Genomic DNA, 21,510 nt, shown 5'->3' on the forward strand with positions numbered 1-21,510 from the left:
CAAATGAATGTATTATACATGTATGACAGTGTATTATTCAGACATACCGAGTAATGGAATTCTGACCTATGCTATCATATAGATAAAGCTTGAAGACATTATATAAAGTGAAATATGTCCAACATCAAAACCTTGATTGGTCAAATTCATAATACATAAGATAAAATGGCGACTGCCAGGAGATTGGAGGGGAGTTGTGGGGGTTGTTTAATGGGTCCATAGTTTCAGCTTGGAAAATAGAAGATTTCTGGAGATGGATGGTGGTGACAATTGCACAGCAATACAAAAGCCTCTAGTGTCACTAGACTGTAGAAACTGGTTAAAATTGTTTTATGTTATGTGTATTTTATCTAATTTTCAAAAAATAAAAACAAAAAGAATATTTGTTCACACTTATAATGGATATCCTTTTTTACTTATATTATCATTCATTATTTGCTAGCTTTGAAAGTATCAATGTTTTCATGTGTTCCTTCAATCAATATTGGCAGTAAAATGAAAGGAAATACACCTGTTTCTGTTGTGTTTCTATATCTAGTTCATACTACTGCATGACCTCATTTAGTAGTGATTCCCAAACTGAATTTATTTTCAAAAATATAGTATTCAAGTCCATCTGAGAACTACAGAGTCTGTATTTTGAATGGTTCTACTCAGTACTTTTCTTTTAAACTGCCCAGTGACTCTGATTATAAATCTCCTTGAAACTACTTTAGTATTTTATTTGGTGTGTGGTCTCAGCTGAATGCTGATAGATAAACATTTATGAGGACTGTTGAAATACCGTATTCTAACTTTTGCATTAAAAACAAACACATTTAAGAATAAGGAAAGATTCTAATATTTCTTTCCACACTGAGTAATATAACATGAAAGCTTGCATTGTCTACCATTCACTTTCTGAAACTTTGTCATTAGGGAAAGGAAATATTCATTTTATTCCTAAGGCCTTTATAAGAGCAGCATGGTTCCAGAAAGTCTAATAATCTCCGTTGACCCATAAAATTTGATGGTAACATCATTACAAATCCATCCTGAACTGTAATTCCCTTTAATATATGCATAAATTATATATTCCAGACATGTAAGGCTGAAATTATCTTAGGCTGATATTGAAAATTATACCTATTTAACTTATGAAGTCATTGCCAAAAATATGTTCAAATGGACCCAAGTTCTTATTAAAAAAAATTATCTTTAAAAGTTCTAGAGTTCATTAAAAAACTATCTTTCTATGGGGAAAATATTGACTCTTTGTAAGGAGAAAATATTATCAACTACTTAGGCATAGACCCTAAAGTTTCTTCTCCAAATATATTTTTCAGAAAAATGTCAAACAAGTTTTCTTGATATAGCACTACAACATGCACAAAAATTACTAATTCCTCAAGACTGTTAAAACCAAGCCCTCACTCCTTAGTCTAGCAGTAAATTTGATAAAATCTTACCCCAGGTATGTTAAGACTGCCATGACCACATTGTATTTCAATTGTCTTTTACATCAAAGTCAAAATTATAAGACACCAAGAGGCTGTATTCTACTTTTCATTTAAACCTTCCTTAATGTGGTATCCAGTAATGCTCAGATATCCCAGTGCTCTTCCTGCCTTCTATGAACCTGATACCAGAGCTGGAGCTGATTTCTGAACAACCAAAGAATGGCCCAGGGTTTCCCTGCTCTATAGCCCAGCTTCTGTGAGAATGGCAGGGTGAGAGAGATGGTGTCCTTTCCTTTCATTTCTTTCCAGATGGCCCAGAAAGCAGTTCCTTCCATCTTGGCATCCAGTCACAACTCTTTGCCTAGGTTCCAGTAATGCTCTTTTAGAAATATAATTTTTAAGTGTGATTGTTAAAGCAAACATAACTTTAATACTAAGAAGTATTTTCCACATGGAATGTGCAGACAGCACTTTTCCTACTACCATTTTTGCAGACATGAGATTTATTTTTGAAAAGAGGTACAGGTATCTCCAAAAGTCCTACATAAAAACAACATACAATTGTTAACAGTTTTAAAAATCCTCTTCATCTCATAAGGAAGAGAAAGCATTACACGGAGAATCTCGCCACCCACAGTATTACCCAAACTTCCCCCAATTCATACTCTTCCATTTAAACTGCAGACATGGGTAGACACTTCCTTCCTCACAGATTTGCACCTTTGTAACTACATACTCATCCCACTCTACCTGGAACTCTCCACTGCATCTCTATTTGAAAACGCAATCCTCCTTAAGGTCTTCCTCAGTCTCTTCCCCTCAATGATCCTTTACTTGGCCTTTCCAACTAGAAATAAGCTCCGCCCTCTGAGAATTCTTCCCACATTTTATCTGTGCCCCCATTTTGAGCCACATAAACATGATCTTCCTTGCAACACAGGAGTTTGAATACACGTTGCATACCATTTGTCAGATTATAATCTCAATGAATATAGAAATCTTGTATTACTTATGTTGACCAACTTATACCAATATATCATCAATAATTTTGATAAATAAATGCAGGCATGTTAAAAAAGTTAATCTTATTAATATCAACATATGGATCTCTTTGGTTAAAAATAGAACAAAATTTCATCATGAACTACTGTAGTGGTAACTTTAAATCTGATACATTTTCATAAACAGAGCTAAAAGGAAGTCTCTGTGATCCGTAATGGAATAAAAGAAGTACAGAATCTCTTCAACTCTTGCTCTTTCTCTATAGTCTTTATTAAGTATTCTTGATTTAAACACTATTAGATTTAGAGACTATCATCATTAGACCTTCTGTGACTTCACTGTTGTAGCTAAATATCAATATGATATTCCAATCCTTTGATACCCTAAACTTAGAATTGACTTCTTTTTCTGATTACACATACCCACTAATGGTTATTTCCAAAAGTGATGTACAGTAACAAAACTAAACCACTGTATAGACAATTTTTAATATTCCAAAGTCAAGATACTGTGGTCTTTTTCTATGTTATGTTCCCTTCTTCAAACTACTTAAGTATGTATTATCATCTCATTCAACTATTTGTTTGTTGTATATTGTCTCTTTTCAACTATATTCACCCAATCACCCTATTGCTATTAGATTGTAAGTTCTGTGAGAGTAGTGATTCTAATGCTTGGGCTGAAAAACACTGTTTGGTATTAAAAGAACCACAGCATAAATTTGAATGAGTGCATAGTATCACGAACATCTTTCTTTCTTAAACTAATGGTTTCATGACTCTGAAGACATTTATTCTAGAGTTATATAATATAAATGTGTTTCATTGAATCAAGCAATCCATATAGCAAGAGTTCTCTGTCAATGGTTCTTACCTCAGGGAAGAGAGAGGGAAACCCAAGAAGCTTGTGGAATATGCTTTTTCAGGTTATCCACCCTTGCACAGTTCAGACCGTGGGCTAGATGTGGTGTGTGTCATCCCAATGGTTAACGTCCTCTCCTATATATGCCACTGTTTGTCTCCTCTCCCACTAACACCAAGCAATGCCCTGGCCTAGTAATTGTCTTTCCTATACCACAGGTCTATATGCAAAATTCAGAACATGCAGATTCCAAGATCTAGCCTTGCCATTGGAAAAGCTAAAGGCAAGAAATTCCTTAAGGATCAGACATGTGGGCCAGTTGGCTCTCTCTAGGTCCTCGTGAGACTCCTGTCCTGAAAGGAGCTCTGGGGCTGTGGCCACTGTTGGCTTAGCCTGTCCAGCTGGCCATCATTATCAAGGCCAAAGTGGAGTGGGTGAAGGTGTGAGCTAATTCTTTTCCCATCCTACACACTGGTCAGTCTTTTATTGAAACTCTAGATGGGGCATTCCTGTTTACAGATATAGGTAACTGATGACTAGTTCTTTATACAGGCTTATAGAATCCCTGGGACCACACAATCTTTGAGAGTTGGACATCTCTTTTTTGGAGATACTGGGGATTGAACCCAGAGATAGTTAACCATTGAACCACATTTATTTATATATTTATATATACATATATATATATTTTTTTTTTTTTTTTTGAGACAGGGTCTGGCTAGTTGCTTAGGGTCTCACTAAGTTGCTGAGGCTGGCCTCAGACTTGAAATACTCCTCCTGCCTCATCCTCAGGAGTCACTGGGATTACAGGTGTGCACCACCACACCTAGCAGGGTTGAACATTTCTTAAATTCCTCCTTTACAGCAATGCTAAAGAATCTATTCCCCCTTTCCTGGCTGGGTACGCTGCAGTACATGTTGTCTATGTGGGAGGCAGCTAAGGGCATGGACTAAAAACAGGGGTTTGGGAGTCAACCAACTACTAGGGATATTCTGAATTGCCTTTCCTATACCACAGGTCCATATGCCAAATTCAGAACATGTACATTCCAAGATCTGGCCCTGCCATTGTAAAAGGTAAAGGCAAGAAATTCCTCAAGGATTAGACATGATTGAGAAACACTGCAGGGTCTTTGGAATCACTTGGTGAAATTGAATTGTGTCCCAAAAGAGTTAAAAAATAGAAAAAGCAAACTTGGGAGGTAGTTACTAAAGGACAATCTGAGTGAGAATAGTGGGATATTCGGTATAGAAGCTTCAGGAATTCTAAACGTCAGGTGCCTGACATAAGTTTAGAATAAAAGAACTAATAAAAATTCCCATTTGTTAAAGAACTCGATCAGATATTTTTACATTTAGATTCCATTGGATACAATTAGTGACAACATTGACAATACTTAGAAATTATAACCTTCACAAGCAATAAAACTTCTGATGAAGAGTTTAGATGCAAAATATAAGAAGGTATATGATTTTCAAAACTCTTTTAGGGAATACATGAGCAAAACCAGTAGAAGATTACTAGACCATAACGTGCAATATTCATTTTTTTTGCCCCTGCAAACTGAGGGGAAAAAAAGTTTGAAACAAGTGTGCAGAAAGGTATGTCCAATGGTGTGTTCCAGTAATAGTTTTAACCACCCACACCTCTCTGAGTGATAGGGGAAGCCCCAATTTCTAAACACTTCTACCAAGGTTGACTTTGCATTGCCAATATGATATCACTCAACATGAGGTCACTGTACAAAGTTGGAAAAGGACTCACATAATGAGGTCTAGTCCCCTGGTACCAAATGGCTCCCACATATCCTGGGTTCTAGATTGAGTTTCATTTTCACTTCATGATATGGAAAATTTCATAAAAAGAAAAAATGGTGAAATATATAAACAAATATAGGCAAATACATCTTTTTTAAAAAGCATCATAATTATCTAGAATTATTTCAGACTGGGATGCCAGACAAAATTAACTAATCTAATAGAAAATAAATTACAAACAGGGCACAGTGGCACATGCCTATAATCTCAGTTACCTGGGAGGCTAAGGTGAAGGATCACAAGTTCAAAACCAACTCCAAAACTTAGTAAGGCCCTGTCTCAAAATTTAAAAATTTTAAAAATGGACTGAGGATGTGGCTCAGTGGTTAAGCACCCTCTAGGCAGAATCCCTGGGTGCTATAAGAAATAAATAAACAAATAAATTAAGAAGGTTTTTAACCAACCAGCCAAAGAAATTGCCAAAATTTCCAAAGTTGACAAAATCAAAGATTCTACATGAGAGAATGACTACTAAAAACAGACATAGAACTACTAACCACAAGGAAAATAAAATATGGGAAAAGTGCTATTACAGGAACTATAAAAATCACAGTTAATCCAGTACAATTAAAAGAAGGACAAAGTATTCTAGCTATCGAAATAGTCCAGGAAAACATACTGTGTTATAGCAAAGGGTAAAACAAATATTTGATAATTATAGCAACTCCAAAATGTCTAAAAGAAGCAAAACAAACAAATGCGGGGCCATGTTATTTATACCTTGTTTAATAAGCAAAGAAATAGTGAAAACGTTTTTATCAAGAGTGAATGAATGAAAGTGTCTCTCCCATGTATTAGAAAATTCATTCATGTCAGGAAATTTCTTTACAAATATTTCTGAGTACTGTTAATATGTAATAAAGCATGTTTTGGATATTGATTCCCACTTCATCCATGGGAGATAAATTCTAAGGTCCCAGTGGGTGCCTGAAGCCACAGATAGTACCAAACCCTATGCATGCTATGATTTTTTTTCTGTACATAAAACAGAAATGATAACATTTAATTTATAAACTAGGCACAGGATGAGATTAAGAACAATAAAATGGCAATATAAAACAATTACAACAATATTCTATAATAAAACTGATGTGAATAATTTCCCTCTCTGGAAAATCAAGACACATATTGATCCAGTGCTTTGGGAAGCTGATGCAAGAAGATCACAAGTTCAAGGGTAGCCTCAGCAACTTAGCAAGACTCTGTCTCAAAATAAAATAAAATAATGAAATAAAATGGCTGGGGATGTGGCTCTGTGGTTAAACATCCTTGGGTTCAATCCCTGGTACCAAAAAAAAAAAGAAAAAAGACACATATTGATATTGTTGAACCACCCAAAATTGCTGTGGAGAGCAAAACTATAGATAAGAGGTGACTAGTACAGTGTCTTTATTATTTCTGTGATGGGCTATTCTTACATAGACTCCTTAACTGATTATTCTTACAGTGTTCATAAGATGGTATGGAGAGCAGTGATTTGAATTAAATCATGGTCTCTGACTCTCTCATGGTTATGTCTGCACTGGGAGCTGCCTGTTCAAAAGTGCAGGTCAAGATGCCCTAGTTGCTATGGTGACCTTACAAAAGTACAGATCTGTTATCAGTTGAGGCCTTGAGTTCAGGCACAAGCTCCTAGGGATAGTGAATTCTGAGCTAAACAAGATGATCCCAATGTCTCACCAGTCCTGCGTCCTTCAGATTGCCTGCTTGTTGAAACTTTCCCACAACTAGCATTTTGATGAAACCTACATAATAAACGTGGTGGGCTAGTTCTGGTGTCAGTCTTCCCCCATCAGATGTTGGCTGACTCACCTGGCCCCACCTTTTTCTCTAGGTGTGTCTCTTTTCTTCATTCCCTATCACCCCTCACCTGGCTTGAATTAATGACCCAGGCATGAGGCCTCAGCACGATGGCACTGGTTTCCTAAAAAGTCTGCTCTTCCTTCTTAATACCACCTGGTCCCATGGTTGTATGTCTGCTCATGTCACTCCCTGTCGAGAACATGTCCCTGCAGAGAACATGTCCCTCACTTTCTCTTTCATCTTTGATTTACATTTCCAGCCTCAGCTCAGAGGGATCACTCTGTATAGAGCTTCTTGGCAACTCTAGCCCTAGTTAGGATCCTTTTTCCCCTGCTCCCTATGTATATTTCTAATATCTTAATTATGAAATACTATATTATGAAATTGGTTGTCATTAAATTCTGTGTCTTAATAGAAGAAAAACAATTCTTATTCTTTTTTTTTACTATCTCCATGACCTACCCAGAACCTGATGTAAACTGGATAGTCCATGATTACCTACAGAATGAAAGCAATGCAGATAAGTCTTCAATCTTGTCACTGTGATAAAAATAATGCAATAAGCTCATATTGTGCACTTTAGAAAGCAAAAACACAGCAGATTTTTTAATTGAATTTCATCTACATGGCAATAAAAGGCAGCCTGTTTGAAGGTGTGAAATTAAATCATCACCCTGTTACTATGATTTTATTTGAAAATGTATTTATTTATTAAAAATAAATATGAGCATTTTGAACATTTAGTAATTTAAGAACTGACTACCCATGCAGATTATTCTGGCACCCTACTCACAAAGAATCACCAAGATATTATAACAAAGCAATATTATATGGAAACATAATTTTAAAAAATAAAATTATTAAAAGAAGAAATCAAGTAAAATTTAGGCTTATAAAACTCTGAAATATGTATGTATAAATGTGTATGTGTGTATATATAATATTTTACATAGACATGATTTTTAAAATTGAGGTCAAGCTTCTTCAAAAGACTCTGTTACTGTGCACAGTAGTGTCAATATACAATTTTACACTCTTATATGTATCAGTTGATTTTTTTTTAATTGGACAGACATCTGAAACACAAGATTGTGTAGGTAGAGTTTTACTATACTTACTTCCAGTACCACAAACTACTTATGATAAAAAAAAAAAAAAAAACATTCCAAAGAAGAAACAAGAAAGGGTATTAATATTCTCTGGTTGCCTTCTAAAATCAGTATAGAAATTGCAACAACTTTACTTGAAACTCAACAACTGAACACTACATATTTATTTTGTAACTTGAGATCTTTAACTCAGCTGTTAAATAGAATTAATTCTTTGACATCAATAAATAAGGTCCAGATCTTTACATACCCTATTTAATTTAATCTTCTGAGCAACTCAATTAAGTTACTCTTATTCCTTTCATTTTATAGGTAATAAAACTGAATCTCAAGATTCCACTGGATAATTTATCCAGAATCATATAACTAATAAGTAGTAGAGTCAAATACCAATCATTTTAGCTCCAAGTCTATGCACTCTACTGTTTTCCGTATGGCAAGACTCTTCATTTAATGATGAATAATGGGCAGAAGCTCATCAAGGAAACTCAGCATGTAAAGCATCAGGATTCAGTAGCCAATCACATAACTCAAATCTTACAACTCTAGTCTTTCTGGGGAAATGCTGGCTTCTGGGGGTAAGGCAGCAGACCCCAAGTAATTTGCCTCTAAAAGGAAGTAGTCTATTACCTTGCCTTAAATAATGCAGCATTCAGTTATTACTTCCCACCAGAATGACAGTTTAAGCACAGGGCATTAAAAAACTGTTTTCTCCTGTTCTAGCTGTCTGTTATTTATTGCCTCATACACTACTTGTCTGAAAGTGATGGATAAATATTTGAAGGGAAAGATGCATCATTCTGGATGTTCCATGAAATTCAAGATGGATAAAAGTCAATGTTTCAGGCTCATCTATTTTTAGTTTTCTACCTATAACAAGGTAAGTGTTTTAAGATTCTTCCATTAAAAATAAAACCTGGCTTTATTAGTTTCTATGTCATTTTTAAAGAATAGTTTCTATTTCCATATTTTAAGAAATTTTTTCCTTAGGAAAAAATGTGTTCAAAGAAATTAGGTTATCTTTTAGATCATAGATTTTAGAAAATATGTTTTATTCTTGGATTATATTTTCACATGATGAATGACAAGAAAAGCAACTAAATAACAGTATCAACTCAGTCACATGTCATGCCTATTATCACAGAGAAAAGTCACAAAATTTCATATCAAAAATACTGTCTTCTTAAAATCAGGACCAAGCTGATTTGTTTCCAATAATACATATCCATTAAGCACTTATTGAAGGTTAAATCAGGAATTGTGCTTTATTAAAAATAAAATACGTTTAAAGTGATAGTTCTTCCCTCTGAAGTCTAGCACTTCCCTTTAAGTCTTCATTCAAAATTAGTCTCAATAAGATTTTTCCTTATCAACTGATTTAAAATTGCAATCCTTCTTTCCCAGAATTTACTTCTGTTCTTCCTCTATTTCTGTTTTGTAGCCTTTATCAACATCAAGCGTAGTACATATTTTACAGATATGCTTATTTAATGTCTATTTCTCAAATTTAAATGTAATTCACCATGAGGATGCAGATATTTTAATTTTTTGATTACTATTCATAATAAATAAGTGCTATAGCCACAATTTTTATAACAGTGCTTGGCCTATAACTAGTATACCAAAATATTGGGTTAATTAAGTGTCTTTGAAAATAACCCTTTGAGATAGCATGAATCTATTTGGTTTCTATTAAAGAAACTAAAGCTGAAAAGATAAAGTGACTTATCAAAGTTATAAAGCAATTACTCACTAGGTCTGTGGACCCCCAAGGTCAAGCCTTTCTATTCAATTATATTGTTAGGAAAAGCAATCACCCCACTTTGTGTACTTGTTCTACAGATTTATCTATCTTTAAATAAATTCTGAGCCAACCTAAAAATTATAGTAACAAAATACACCTTTTAAATACCCTTCATGACTCGTTCTTTTTCAGAAGGTCATTCACTTTGGATGAGCACATAGCTCTGGAAGGGACACCACTGGGGTGGTAAGGGAGACCAGGGATCAGCTCAGACCATCTGTATCAACCCTGGAAATCAATGTGTTGACAGATGTCACAGTCAGTTTTCCCTCACATCCAGTAACCTGAATGTCATGAAACATTTGCTGAGACAAAATAAATTATACACAATATTTAAATTTATCTAAGGTCATTATCTGAAAGAAAAAATAGTGAAAAATGACAGATCTGTGAAGTCTTCACACCTCATACAACATACATTTAATGATACATACACTTACTCTGCAACCTATGTTAAGTCTTATTTCATTTCTTTTACCTTTATTTCACTGGCCTAATTCAAAAATAAAATCAAGTAATTCCATTTCCCATTACACACATTTCACATATATATATTTTATTCTCACCACACCCATTTATGGCTTTTAAACAACAATCAGAGCCATGAGTAGAGATTAGTCTGCATTTGAGGAACTTGATGAGGAGAGTGCATTTTGCCAGAACTGAAAGAGACAAACTCCACACTTAGTTCAAAGTTAACATCTTAGCATAGGGAACATGTGAGAGAATAATACTTACCTTGCTGCTACTATTGACTCTTTACTTCCAGTCACTCCCATGGACTTGAGTGACAAGAGTATTATAACATTGGTAGTGACATTAACACTGGAATTTTATAATTAATATAGTTGAATAACTTAGAAAAAGAGATGGCCTAAACTATTTCATTTGTTCTTTTGCATGAAAATGCTTCTTTTGTTCTTTATAATCTATGGTTTAAATCTGAAATAAGAGTTAACCAGATACATAAATAATATATAATCAAAAGAAACAGCATCTGACTGATAAAGGATGCTGATAATAAACCAGGGCTCTGTGACAAGTGAGAATGATTGTTGACTAGACTTTACCAGTCACAGGAATTAATATTATGCCATAAGAGGCTCTTCTGGAGTAATGAGTATAAGTTAGAACCAAAAAGAACTCAAAACTCCATTCTGAAAATGAAAGGAAATTGAATAAATTCTTTACCCAGGGAAAGTGGAAAATTATGAGGCTCCCCTCAAAGTATTTCTACCAGAAAGACTCTCATTTAGCTTTGTGAGCTAGCAGATTTCACTGGAAGCCCAGGGATCTATCTGATTGTTAAAACGAGGAATGTAAGGACAGATGGAGACAGGTTATAGCTTCTAATATCTGATATAATTCACCTCCGTTTTTCTGTTTAACAAATTTTTCAATAAATACAGACAGAACTATTGAAGTGATAAACACAATCATTTGTGTCCCTTGCTCATTCCTCCAACTGACTTATTTCTTTAACACTAAATTTGGAAAAAGTCAAAACCTTGGCCAAAATAGTGGTTGAAAAGATCAAAGAGGGATACAGGCTTAAAAGGAACAGTGAAGTTTGATGCCAATGTTTGAATATTTTCTTCCACTTTTGTCTTTTTGAATAGGGTAAATATCAGAAGAAGTGAGGATATATTTCTAAAGCCTAAATGTGTCAATATATATATATGAATCATATTAGCTTTTAAATAAGTTTCTAAAATATATTTTCACATTATGATATGGATGATGGTAAAAATGATACAAGTTTTCTCAAAAAGGTAAAATACCTACTAAATAGTGACTTCATGGTATTTCACTAAAAGACAAATAATAAAAATTATAATTTAATAGTAATGATTTTAAATAGTATTATGCTTTAATCAACAAAAGGAAAATGTGCAAAAACATTTGTTTCAGAGATATATGTAGTTTGGTTTTTAAATGAGTAAGCATTACAGATATATTACCTTTCACTTACATAATAGAAAGAGCTAATTAAAATGTAACCATTATACCATAATGTATTTAAAATCTGTTCCAAATGGTGTATTATGTTGAAAGTTTGAGAGTGACTTCAACCATATTCCTTATGCATAGTATTATGCTAATAAGTAACTATACTTCGAACTTAAAATCTCAGAGTTAATTGTCACTTCTGGTTCAGGGTGAAACTGCTCACTTTCCTAACCACTTATCAAGAACTGCATTCTTATTTGAATATAGGTTTTGCATCCAAAGGATTCACATAGACTCTGTAGCATATGCATATGTAAATGGGTAAGAATGGATGAAGAAAGGGAATGTTAATCACTCAACAAAAGCTCACCATAGAGATCAGGGATAGGCCCTGTGGAAGAGAGGGGGTATTACATAAAGAAAAAAGATAAAGCAGGGTCAGATTTAGGATCTGAGAACTTATACCTTCCCAAAGGATGATTGTTTTAAGTGATGATCCTTTATTAAAATTACATTATGAATATACTACAGTACCAAAGAATGCTTTTGTCTCTTCCTGTCTCTTTTCTTCATCATCACCATACAGACATTTATGACCAACTAACAGAAATCTTGAAGATGCCCATAAGCAAAGAACAATGAGTCACCTCTCCCTGCACATAAAAATGTTCCATGGTCAGAGTACATCAAAGTTAGAAAAATTAATTGGGCAATGAAGAAAACCAGTATACTTCAAAAGAAAATTCTTGGAGGACAGGATAAACTCTCAGATATAATGTCATAGTGCTACAAAAGGCTAAAAGAAAAAGAAATAACAACCCTATTACCATGTGTTTTTCTTCATAACTATGGGAATACCATCATAATTCAAAATGCAGGGGCCATTTGGGAATACAGAAATGAAAGTTTTAATCCAACCTCTGCAATTACCTCAAAATATGATCTTGATTAAGTCATTTACTGTGTTCATATTACAATATTCTTACATGTAAAATAAGGGGGCAGTAATAGGTAATCTTCAAGATAATTTTTTAACTCTGTGATTTCTATCTTCAAATGAAGGTTTCTTTTTTAAAAAGAATGTTTGTAAGGAGAAAACTTCTTTTTGCACATAAATATAAATGCCCTCAATTTTGAGATCCCGTAGGTAATAAACACCAAACCATAAACTGATACTGCACAAAAGAAAGAGAAAAGGAAAATAAGCACTAATAGTTCTGTGAATAAATGAATGACCTTTGTCAACTATCCACGTTTTGGGATTCTGGAATTTTCTTTTTTTTTTTTTTTTTTTTTCTTTTTAAAATTCTTACATATACTGAAAAATTATATATGATAAATTTGTATTTCAAATCAATGGTATTATAAAGATTATTTAAAATTTGGTATTAAGAGTCCAGAATGTGCAGGGTGCAGTGAGGTATCCCTGTGATCCCAGCAACTTGGGAGGCTGAGGTAGGAAAATTGAAAATTCAAAGTAAAGTTCCACTTAGTGAAGCCCAAAACAACTCAGTGCGATCCTATCTCAAAATTAAAATATAAGTAAATAATAATAATAAGAAGAAGAAGAAGAAGAAGAAGAACTAAAAAGGACTGGGGATGTCCCTCCATAGTAAACAGCCTCTGTTTCAATTCCCAGCACACACAAAAAAAGAAGAGTTCTGAATGTCAATTGGAAAATAAACATAAAATCAGTATTTTTCATTTCTTACTTTTTCATTTCAGGCACAGAAATGTCAAAGAAACCAAAGCCTTTTTGGTAAAAATGAAATATAAAAATACTACGATACATAAGTAAAAATTTTTGTATAGTCTGGTAATGAAGGCTCTTTGAAACCTCTTCTATAACCATGAAAAACTTCAGCACATTTGAATATTTAAAAATTTCTAATATCTGTATGAGGAAAATGTTAGTATAATAAGGTTTTAAAAATAAAAAGTGGAAAGCCAGGTATGGTGGCACATGTCTGGCTCAGAAGTCAGGAGGAGAATTGCAAGCTCAAAGACAGCCTCAGCAACTTAGCAAGGCTCTTAGAAACTTAGCAAGACTCTTATCTCAAAATATAAAAAAAAGGGGGCTTGGGTGTGATTCACTAGTTAAGTGCCCCTGGGTTCAATGCCTGGCACTAAATAAATAAATATAATAAAATAATAAAAAGTGGAAAAATTAGCTTACTTGATAGAAAGATTTATTATCTCTAAGAAAAAAATAATGAAAAAGACTTTATAAACCAACATATAAAAACTCATCATACTAATCAGAAATTAGGGAAATGCATAAATAATTAAGTCATCAAAAAAAATTCTGGAAAATTTTTTAAATTTTTTAAATTAAGTTCAACTTCATCTCAAAAGAAATAGAATTAATTGTTTCCCTATCAGACAAAGACGAAAGTATTATAATACCCAGAAATACTGAACATGTGATAAAATTATTCATAGTTGGTAAAATTTTCTGTAACACCATTTATGTAGTATGTTCAAATTCAAAGTTGACTTTAGCATTTTGACTCCAAATTTCATTACTAAATCTAATAATCTCACAAGTGAAAGGCCCATCAATAGTAAATTATAAAAATATCCAATGCATTATATAATTCACATTTTGATGAGATGACCAAAAAACTCTAAATGTACATACATATGATAGGGGTATCCAAAAGTACAAAGTAAATATGTTTAAATCAATCAGATTAATTTTTCATATTTAAAAATATTTTGTAAAATATTGGAATTAATTATGTAGATGTAAATGAGAGGGAGGGGGGTATGAAAAATAGTGGAATGAGACAGACATTACCCTATGTATATGTACGATTACATGAATGGTATGAATCTACATCATGTACAACCCTAGAAAGGAAATGATGTACCCCATTTGTGTGCAATGAATCAAAATGCAGTCTGTAAAAAATTAAAAGATAAATAAAAAATAATTTAAAAACTTGGAATTAATTTTAATTATCTTTAATTTGAATAACATGTAATAATATAAGTGATGAAAAGACTTAACCTCTTAAGGACATAACTTTGCGGGGGATAGTCTTCTAGCCTTTTATAAATCAAGTGTGTCTGTGCACACTGTGAGTACATTGTTCAATGATGGGGATGTTTGAGAGATGCTTTGTTAAGAGATCTTATTGAAGAAACAACACTGAGTGTATTTACATGAAGTATGAGATGTCTGAGGCTACTACTGATACAGCATGGTGTACTATTTTACAGTAAACTTTTCAATAAATGGAATATAGTCTAAATATCCATAAAAAATAAGGAAACACATAAACCAATACCCATCATTTTTTATCAAGTATTATGTAGTAAACATCATGTAGGTGCTATGCTTTCATAACACTGACAGTGCAGGAGTTTCGTTCTTCCCAGCATTACCACAAACCTGTGAGTAAAGCATTGCACTTCAATATGGTGATGGCTGTCACAACAGTAGGCAACAGGAACTATTCAATTTGATCATAATCTTATGGGACACCATGTTGTCCATTGTTGCCCTGAACATCCTATGTGTCATGTGACAATATTTATATCAACCACAATTACAATTAGATGTATATGTAGTTCTGCATCATCTTCTAACATAACATATTGGGAACATTTCTTGGTTATAAAATAGTCTTTAAAAACTTTATTTTTGAAAATTGGGTAATTTTCATCATACAGATTTACTGTCAATTATCTGTTACACTTGGACAGTTTTCACAAATATGAATATAAATGAATGACAAGTATGTTTGCATACATTTCTGATTACTAAGGCTAAAAAAATTATTCAAATGTTTAAAATATTTTCAAATAGTACCAAAATTATTTGTAACACTTGGATTTTTTTCAGGGTAGCTTTGTTTTTTAAAAAGAAATGTCCTCAAAGGGAAAAACAATAGACCAATTATTCAATATTCTATGGACTTTTGTTTTTAGTAATGGTAGTAATATCACAGGTGGTAAAAAGTAAAGATTTGAGTTTTCAATTTATAGGCATTAAATTAATAAAGCTCACAGCAATAAAATTCTGAGGACCTTATCTAGATAATTCAATCTATAAATATTAACTACCTCAGACCCTATATGAAAAATTGTTAACAGAGAAAGACTTTCTAAAACTATTCCAATAACCCTAATTATTACCCAGTTTCCTGGAAAAGAAAGTAAATATTACTCAAAGAAAATTTTAAATGACTACTACCAAAGCACTTTCCAAGTTATAAGAATGATGATCATATCTGTTAAAGCCTGTAATCCAGGTAATTATTAATTATTCTAAAATTAAGAGTGTAGGCTTTTGACATAGGATCAGAGTAATACAATATCCACAGGATGTCTATGTTTTTATATCTGATGTTCAATATGGAAAAATTGTCACGGAATGAAATAATACTGTACTTAGGAGATCAGAATTATCTAATTCTTCTAAAATGGCATCTATCACCTTAACATTTTTCTTTCTTGTCTTTCCTATTTTTAAAAATTTTAAACATGCTTAGAATTATTATTACTACTACTATTAGTAATGAAGAGATGTATATGTAAAAGTGTCTCATCAACTTTAAAAATATAAACAAATATATACATATTTAAAAGATCTTGAAAAAATTTTTCTTAATATGTCAAAGAATGTTCAGTGAAATATTAATAAATATGAATCATATTCTAATTTTTATTATTTTGTGTTAAACCAACACAATCCCAAATTTTTACAACTAAATAGGCCATCCCATTTTTCAAGTAAATTTCAATGGACTACACTCATTGTTTTGTATAAAGTAATTTATTTCTATTTCCATTATAAAAGGATATTTTTGAATGACTTTCTATAAAAATCCATTAAGATCCTTTAATCAGTTATAAAATTGATGTTAAAAATGAAAATAATATTGGTTTACAATAACAAAATCAAAAAATATCCAAGTGGTTGGTTACAGATTTAGAAGTTAGAACAACTTAAAGAGACACTTAGATTATAAATATCAATGCTTTTCTCTGAACCCAGCAAATGATTACTGTGATAAAAATCACATATGATCTCACTTAATCCTCTTATCGATCCCAGATAATAGGTATTATACTCAGTTTAGAGGTGAAGAAATAAAGGCTTATGTTAAATGAGTAATATAGAGAGCTTATGTGAGAGAACATGAATTGCCTGTCATTGTTCCAAGATTCTCTACCAAGAGGGCCTATTTTATCTTATTATGGAAGTACATGTGCCTAGCTAAAAGACATGGCCATGTTACTAAGTTACAGTCAAAGACTGCAAGATGATGTTGGGTAGAACCCTTAGGACACCTCCTGTAAAGGGTCATGGACAGCTGCCTCAGGCTTTCTTTTTTTTTCAGGGGACTCCAGTCTGAGTTGGATGATGAGGGTTTGAATCAAGATCAGATTTTGAGAGCAGGATGAACACGACAATGCAGAATACTAACAGAACGATGAAGTCACTGTAACAGAAGAGGTCTGCAACTTTCTGGACTTTCTTCTTTTCATAAACAAACACAAACTTCTAATTTGTATTATTGTTGTATTTTCTACTAGTGGTAAATGTGACTAATAAACTTACTATATATAAGGTTCTAACCTACGTACTTGGTCCATGTTGTCTCATTTACTTCTTTCTACAGTGTTCTTTGCTAGCTAAGGAAACAGAGGCTCAACTAGGTTAAGAACAAGTTTAAGGTCATATATCTTAATAAACTGTAGAAACAAAGGTTGAGTTCATATCCTTTTCAATCAATGTGATGTTTCCTATAATTCTTTCATACTCCTTCACACACATATAGACCTTCAGTGCAATCATTGATTTCACAAATATTATTTTCTCCTACATATATTCTCCCTAAATAACCTTTCATATTTTCTTATCCTTCACTCCTTCAAAATAGTATAGATAAGTCTTACCTCTGGGATAATGGAGGCAAATTCCAGTGCTAATCTCTTTAATCTTTCAGATAATGATCCAACTGCTATTTTCCATTGATTCTTTTTTTTTTTTCTTGAAAGTAGACTTGTGCAATAAAAATTCTCCCTCTTGTCAACAAATCCTCTTAGCATCACATAATCATCTTTTCATGAAATAGTAGCTAGGGGAATGCTGTTAGCAATTTCAAAATGCTTTAGGTCTCAAACTACTAGAAAACTTGTGGCAATTCTGAGCTAGTGGGCACTGCAAGTGAGTAGACATTGGACTGTCAAATACACCTCTCCCTCGGATTTACAGTTATTTTTCTATGTCTACCCATCCACTGAAATGCTATAATCACATATTCTTAAGGTGACAGCATAATATGATCTTCCTATTCAGTACATTCAGTTTGCCTAAGATTAAAGATAGTATAACAAAGCATTGAAAAATGCCATCATCAAATTAATAATATTGATATCCATTGTTTTTATTACAGATTTAAGCCATTATGTAATTAATTAGCTCATTAAAAGTAAAGCAAATTGACCTGCTCTCTAAAAATAATTTATAATGTGAATTTAAATTATTATCCTGAAGCCACTCAAGTTCATTTAAATGAGATTTAAAAATCTTTGTGAGTACAATGCATAAGTATTTCTCTACACCCAAGTGGATATCACTTTCATAATCAGTTTCACAGTACCCATTTGGTCTTCTGAACCCTGAGATCCTACAGTCCACTAGTTCAGTTTTATTTTGTTTTTTTTTTTTTAATTGGCCTGATTAAAAAAATACCAAAATTACCAGAGTTTCTCAAACCTTCTCTGCTCAAGGTATCCTTAACAATTTTTTCATAGATCCTAGGCAAAAAATAAATAAATAAAAGTTCTATTTGTTGCGTGGTTAGGTCTAAATAACTTGAGATATGTTTGTGTCTTCTTAGAATTCATTTGAAAACATACATAAGTTGAAAGTAGTTCATGAATCATAAACAACTAAAAAATATTTTTAAAAATATACAATGGATACTGCTGTGATTCTCATAAAAATTAAAAAAATTTTGTAGTACCTTTATGCTTTATTGCAGTATTATAGTGATTCTGTGCACACTTTATTATCCACAGTTTTACATATTGTTAATATTTTTATTTAATTCATCTGTGAGCATCTCCAGGGGAATGACTAGATTCATATATGTTTGAATTCCCAGAACCTTGACAATGTCTAGAACATAACTGGTGTCAATTAATATCTGCCAAATGAAAGAGAACTGAAGGAATGAACAAGGGAATTAATGTTAGCTTAAGTAAAATAGTTATCTGCGGATGGGGTGCTTTGAACTATATAGCACAGTGATAAAGAATGTGGGCTCAATCACTTTTAGACATGATTGTGCTTCTCTCATTTATAAAATGTGAATAATAACAGTATCTACATCATAAAACTAACAGGAGAATTAACTGAAAAATACCAAACACAGTGTATAGTACCTCATATAAGTGTTTGCAAATGCTGCTGTTACTATTGCTCTGCAATTTTATGCTTTCCAAAGATGAGAAGACACTCAACTCCAGAAATGGTGGGTAGAAACAGAACAAAAACCAAATATTAAGATAAGCAGTGAAATGATTATTTTTTAAAAGAAAGCTGTGCTTACAAACAAAATAAGAAAGTACAAGTTACCATGCTTGGAAAACAGTCAAACAACAGGTTCTTTGTGGCCAGATTGAGGAAGCTACAGTGTTACTGAAATTTGCAGTCTGCCAAAAGTGAGACAAACTCAAATCCCTTCATTTCATAGCTTGAAATTGGAGACCAAAAGCATCTTTTATTTCTAATCACATTCCTAATTACAGAAACACAGGCTAGCACCCCTGTTGTATAAGGGGCTGCCAGTATTTCCATTATCAGTTCCCATTTTCAGGGCTTATTACTAACGCACACACACCAGGGAGACTGTTGGCATAGAGGATCTCAGCATGGAAGAGGACATGTTTTACAAAATTTGGCATCAACTTTTCAACTGTAAATAGAAAAAGATAGAAAGGCAACAATAAAGTCAAGAAAACCCAGGGCGCTGAGATTGGAAAGGTTGTTCAAGCTAATTTCAAATGTAATGTATAAATTAAAATCTACTCAGAGCACTTAAAGAGAAAATACATATTTGAATTTGAATAATTTTACCAAACATCTGCAACAGGACAGTAGAAATAATATGATCAACCCATCTGTTTCCCATTAGTAAGAACTAATTTAATTTCAATATCTTTGAGAGATTGCTTCTGCTTTAATCCCGGCCAGAATGTTGAAGAAGGTAACTTTTGTTATTGTTTTGAATCATCTCTGCATTAATTTTTTTAAAGAATTAAACTCAGACATCATTATTTAATTGCAAGCTTTCTGTCATATTCATTGAATGCGTAATGCACCTATTTTAGTCTCTTAAAAACCTTGCCTTGACTTTAATTTTACTCAAAATGGTTGTTAGCTTTTAAAACTGTCATTAGTACAAGAGATTGTTACAGTTACTTAAGCCAATGTGCACTTTTAACAGTTGTTCTTATAACCAAAATAACACTTATGAAAATTAAGCCTTAAATGTAGAAGAGAAGAGGTATTTTTAACAAATTATATTGAACCATTCATGGTGCTCTGAACTTTTATTTGATTATGATCACCAAATAAGTAGAAGATATAAAGATGGCTTTAAAAGTTCTGACTCAAAAAAAAAAAAAAAAAAAAAAAAGATATTTACTTTTCTTAGCCTATAAAACTGGAAACATTCAAGTGCTTCTTGATAACTTCCAGTGGATCAACCCAATGAGTCCTGGACTTTTTGGTTCATATATTCCTTAAGGCAGGAAATAACTACTTTAACTAAAAAGTCTTTTCTTCAGGTACTGCTGTGTTATAACAAACAAAGTTGTATTTCTGTCTGAAATATTTTACTAAACACAGTGAATGAAAAAAAAAGTGAAGACCCATAGACAGAGATCATAGAGAGTTGACAGACTTTAATATTTTGGTACTTTACTCAAAACTTCTTGCCATAGTACAGCATCCCTGAATTTATGAGAGTCTTTATTCAACCTTCTCTCTAGGAAATATAGCAATTTACTAAAAGTGGACAAGCAATTTATGGAACAAATTTAAAAATGGGTAATGAAAGCACAGAATTATGGAGCAGTACTGACCTCTGGAAATCTGTGTATACCCTTTGAGAAATGACTATACCTAAACCATCCACTTTGAGTTACTATCTATTACATTCTTAGTGACATCCAGAAAGAAAAATGTGAAAGCTCTTTAGATAGTTAGTTTAGGAATTAATGCTGTCAAGAATTTCCTCTTTATGTCAAACTAGTTTTTTCCTTCCACAATTTAATTTAAGACACTCTCCTCTTCTTTTAACCTCAGTGAAGATGGAGACAAGTTAATTACAATCCTTTTTAGAGGATGAGTTCATATATCATAATTTCCATTTTAGAGTTTATACAATATAAGCTATATCCAACTCTGAAGTGGACAAACATATTTATACTAGCTACATTTTAAAAATGTATCTGAATAGAAGAAAATAGATCCACCCACCCAGTTTATAAATTATCCTGGATAAATTAGCCCTAATTCTTGCACCTGCTAAATTAGTAGTATTGTACACAACACCACAAATGCCTGATTCACTTAAATCTTTACTGGACAATAGAATTCCATGCTATCTCTTATAGAAGGAAAAGAACTCTGAAGATGTAGTTCTAATTAATAGTGCCAGGATTATTTCTTTGGAACTTCAATTAATTCCATTATTTA

General features: G+C 32.7%; 1 protein-coding gene across 6 annotated transcripts in view; it reads right to left on the reverse strand.

Annotated features, from left to right (window-relative positions):
• NAALADL2 (N-acetylated alpha-linked acidic dipeptidase like 2) overlaps positions 1 to 21,510 on the reverse strand; it is a 1,337,824-nt gene that overhangs the window by 1,093,660 nt on the left and 222,654 nt on the right. For 2 of the 6 annotated variants that reach the window (XM_079155139.1, XM_079155142.1), the window contains exon 3: positions 9,934 to 10,064. The exons of the other annotated variants lie outside the window; for them this stretch is intronic. The gene's annotated coding sequence lies outside the window, so the exon portion shown is untranslated. The remainder of the gene's footprint in view (positions 1 to 9,933; positions 10,065 to 21,510) is intronic. 6 annotated transcript variants of the gene reach the window in all.

Source organism: Sciurus vulgaris (genome assembly GCF_902686455.1).
Source record: "Sciurus vulgaris genome assembly, chromosome: 10".
In the NCBI taxonomy this organism is placed as follows: Eukaryota; Metazoa; Chordata; class Mammalia; order Rodentia; family Sciuridae; genus Sciurus; species Sciurus vulgaris.